The sequence below is a fragment of the Impatiens glandulifera genome, chromosome 2 (genome assembly GCF_907164915.1).
Source record: "Impatiens glandulifera chromosome 2, dImpGla2.1, whole genome shotgun sequence".
Lineage (NCBI taxonomy): Eukaryota > Viridiplantae > Streptophyta > Magnoliopsida > Ericales > Balsaminaceae > Impatiens > Impatiens glandulifera.
Window position 1 is genome coordinate 1,257,978 of NC_061863.1, and position 4,789 is coordinate 1,262,766.

The 4,789-nt window shown below is 31.6% G+C and overlaps 1 long non-coding RNA gene across 2 annotated transcripts; it reads left to right on the forward strand.

The window, feature by feature from the left end:
- Positions 1-1,218: 1,218 nt before the first annotated feature.
- LOC124927487 lies at positions 1,219-4,540 on the forward strand. Of its 2 annotated transcripts, none has more exons than XR_007098412.1 (3): positions 1,219-2,559; positions 3,924-4,141; positions 4,291-4,540. It is a non-coding gene; the product is annotated as an uncharacterized LOC124927487 (long non-coding RNA). The 2 variants fall into 2 exon arrangements; XR_007098413.1 differs by having other exon boundaries at positions 1,223-2,559; positions 4,006-4,141.
- Positions 4,541-4,789: the final 249 nt, after the last annotated feature.

Here is a 4,789-nt window from a genome sequence, read left to right on the forward strand (position 1 = left end):
CATTTTAATATAATAAATAAGAAAAAAGCTCACTTAGACGTATGTACTTGTATAACTAGCTCACTTAGACGTATATACTAATAAAAGGTCATTTAAACGTAGGTACTATTAAAAATTGGCTCATTTAGCATCTTTTAATAACCATTGTTAACTTTTATTTTTAAATTTATATATTTATTAATTAAATATTAATATATTTTCTCTCTTTATTTTTCATTAATTAAACTAGATAATTTATTTTAATATTAATTTTTCTTTTATATTTAATCTTTTTTTATTAGTTTTTATTTCTTATATTTTTTAAATTCTCATTTTTTTAAAAAAATTTAACAATTTTTTTATGAATTTTATGTTTTACTGTAATATTTTTTTGAAGGGTTATTTTTATTTTATTTAATATAATAAAAATGAAAAAAAAAATTCTTATTTAGTTTAATATAAATAAAAATGAAATTAATAATTTTTTATTTTTTATTTATTCACTACTTATATTAGTAGTAAAATGATTGTTTTGTCTAATATTTGATTATTACTCTTTTGGTGTTTCATGAATGATTTTTTATTATTATTCAATTCTTATTTATTAATTAATTTATTTTTGTGTTAAATGATTTTTATTTTTAAAAAAATTTTCATTGTTATATTCAATCATTGGGATCAAACAATTTTAAAATAATTAATAATTAATGTGAATATAAAAAAATATATATATAAAAAAAAAGAAGAAATATAGAGTTAAAATAATTAATAATGAATACTCATCGTGTATATATATATATATATAAATTAAAATAATCAATTATAAATACTCATACAGTAATAATAAAAAATTATAAAAAAAATAAAAATAAAGGGTTCATTTATTAGTAATAAATGAAATAATAAATGAAAAAGAAAGAGAGAGAAAATATATTAATAGTTAATTAATAAATATATAAATTTAAAAATAAAAGTTAACGGGTACTAAAAGAGGCTAAATGAGCCAATTTTTGATAGTACATACATTTAAACGACCTTTTATTAGTATATACGTTTATTTAAGTGAGGTAGTTGTACAAGTACATACGTCTAAGTAAGCTTTTTTCCTAATAAATAAATCAACCAACTAAAAATAACTTGAAATGATATTATTTTTTTTTTTTATTTGCTTACATATTAAAGAAGAAAAAAAAAAGTCTCAAACCAAACGGGTGCTTTCCCAAAAGGCGCAGCAAGCACCAGACCCCAAAAGCAGAAAACCAAACAAAACAAACAGTGCTTTCCCTCCCGTCCTTCTTCTCCAACACGCACCAGACGCTTCTTTCCATTTTCAGCTTCGTCTGTTCTTTTCTCTCACCTGGAGGAGGAGGAGGAGGATTAAACAAAGACAATAGAGGGAGGGGCACGAGGATCGCGAGGCGGCCGAAGAAGAAATATAAAATAAAGGGGAGAATCTTGAGCGATTTTGGCACAGGAAAGCTCCAATAACCTCTCTCTCTCTCTTTTTCTGATGCATTAGATGTAGATCCATCCCCCTTTGTTAGCTCTGTGAATTCATATGCTTTTGATTCCGCTTAACATATGAGTTTGTGTATTGGATTTCCAAAAACTGATTGAATAGAAAATTGTCTTCCCTTTTCTGGAATTTAAATGTTTCTTTTGTTCTGATCTTAGAGTAGTAGAACACCAACAGTTCTGTATTGTTGAATTAGATTAATTTGCTTCTGAATCTGGCTGTGCAGGTCCTGTGTTTGAACTGGTTTCATTTCTGCCTGTTGTTGTTAAATGCATCAAACAGATGATTTAAGAATGTTAAAAATATGATCTAGGGTTACATCTACTTAAATCCGATCGCGAATGCTCTATTGCTTACTTTTCCTGTATCTTGCTTGCATTGTTCTCGTCTTCTTTTGACCTGAAAGTTCGTCCCCTAGCTTTTTCTTAGTTCTTCAGGTGGTGATTGACTGAACAAGAGGTTGATCTAGGGTTGTAAAATGTATACCGTACTTATGGTTTCTTATTCAGTATCTTCTCATATGATACATGCTAACTGATATACTCAAGCCAGTCAAGTACTTATTTGTATAAATTTACTGGAGAAATTCTCATTGTGAAACCCTAGCTGATTGTGTTCTTCTAATTACGTTTCTTCTGGATTTATTTGATGAGGATGATATCAAACTGACTATTCAGTATGTAGTATTCAGTTATGTATGTTCTTTATAAGCCACAGAAATATAACCCTTTTCTCTGTAAAACTGTCTTTAGGTTCTATTACAGCTAAATCCATTTCTCAATGAGCTTATCAGTATGTTTGAGCGCAATACAGAGACAGGATCCGTTTGGGTTACTCTAAAGCGCTGTGAGTTGATGATCATTTTTATGTTTTTGCTTCTTAAATTACTTTGACTCTCTATGAAGTCAAAGAAGGTGAAGAGGAATAAGCTGTCCTCAGCTGGGAGGACATAGAGTATAGAGAAGGTATTAATCGAATTTCTCAGAGACAAGTGTTGGCCGCCTCCAGCACTCTGTTGCCTTTGATTGCTTCATATCTGAGATGGACCATCACGTTCACCTAAGGTTCGGTTTGCTTTTGTTTAAGCTGCTCTTTATTATCATAATTGTTTCGTTCTCAGTTTGTATTCGAACAAAGCATCCGTCCTCAATTACTCTTGGCGTATTTAGCTATCATGTGTCGAATTACTTGACTAGGAAACGACTTTATTGTATTCGTTTGTGGAGATTTAATTCATTCATCAATCTATTTTGCTGATTAATTTATGACTTGTTCATTCCTGGACAAATTGGTGAATTGTTTTCTAGGTTTTGTTTCAGCCATCTATGTAATTTGTTACAGCTATATCTAGATCACTCTGGCTTGAAAAAAATCGTCACGCAGTTGAATCTCTGCTTTTGTTTTGATAGAGTTTTTGAAGACTTTTTCTTCATTTCTGTAACTATTGGAAGTTCTATGGAAATGAATTTAAGCAATAATATTGATTGAACTTTAGTTCTGAATTACTATCTAAATTATAGGATGGGAATGAATTTGACTTTCTCCTGTTCTTGGCAAAAATCCAGGGTTTGGTTTGATCATCTTGAAACTGTTACATCATTTAAAAATATGTTAAATTAACCTAATCATTTGAATCATTGGATCTTATAGATTATAGTAGATTTGAGGATGGTACTGCTAAGTCAATTGTTGCTACTTAAAATATAACTTTTTTTATTTGTATTTGTATTAATTTGTTGAGCATCTAACTTGCTTTCTATATCAATAATTAGAAGAAGAATATCTATGTACTGGACCATATGAGAAGAAGAATATGATGCTTCCTAGTTGCTACCATCACTTTTTTTTGTCTATTTATGACGAATTTGCTGTCAAAGACATGTCACTGCACTGAATTCTTGTTCATTCCATGTTGATTCAATGACAATGCATCATAAATTTCTTTAGGGACACTAGCCTGCTGCGATATGTGTCATGTTAGGGAGGAAGAGATTCTAAATGGAAACATCAATATCCCTGTTTACATCTAGTACAAATTAAGCAAAGTCACTTTCAAAATAAAGATGCTAATTATTACAAGAAGAAACAGTAAACTTAATCTGACTGAAAAGTGAAAAAGTTTGAAGGAAAACAAGATTTTACGAGGCAAACCTCATGGCATTCTATCATTATTTCCCAAATATCACTTGGAATTAGGATTATGTAGGGGCGATCAGTCTTAAGTAAGTCTGTACTCATACTCCATTCTTTGCACAGAAGCTTGTTAGTACGATTTTTGGATTATTTTTCCAGCTTCTACTCTGTAAATCACAACATATTATAATCAACTTTTCATATTTGTTTATTCTGTTTGCTTGGCCTCCTACTCCTACTCCTAGTTAAATTTTACATAAATCAATATATCTAATCATCTCTTTCGTCATAACAGCCGGCCCTGAGTTTCTGCTGTTCTCGCTTTCTCTCTCTATCATGATTATGATTAGTGAAAGGGTTATTTTAATATATTCAAGGACTGGAGGATCATAAATCTGTGGCGGTGGCTGTTGTTTCTGGTGCAAATGGGAACTGTGAAAGCGGTGGTTATAATCTTCGGCGATGGCAATCATAATGTTAGAGGATCTCTTCAGTTTGTTCAGGACCTCAAAGGTACATCTCTATCTCTGTAATTCTCCAGTAATTGGAACTTGTTTCTGCATAATCCTTCTGTCGTTCTACACAGATAGAATGATCAGCAAAGTGTTGTTCTTAAAGTTGTTGATTTTGATATGTACTCACATGCGGTTAGTAATACACAGGAGGAATTACTCATGTAAAAGGGAGGATTGAAGGACTGACTCCTAGACCTCACGATTTTCATATTCACGCCCTCGGCGACACCACAAACTGCTGCAATTCCACCGGTCTCGCTTCCCCTTTTCTTATGTTCTCTTTCATTCTTGGATTGACTCTGCATTTTCTTTTTATTCTCTAATATGCTAATGTAAAAAACATGTTAGTCATCCTCTTTCCTGCACGCCTTATTTAAGACTACTAAGGCTTCTGCTCCGTTGGTTGTTCGTTGGAAGCGAATAAGGACAGTGTGCCTGTCAACGGGTTTTTTTGCATTACATCAGGGCGGGTTTGCAGCTACAGTTGTAAGCCAGCCTTTCCTCTGATTACCGATGATTAAAGCCAGTCCGCAAGCAAGGAGTGGTTGACTTTACACGAGAGCTAAAGGTTGAAAGAAGGAAGAGAAATAGATAATAAGGTCATAACATAACTGGAAGGCTTTCTCTATGCTATGCTGATTTTTGG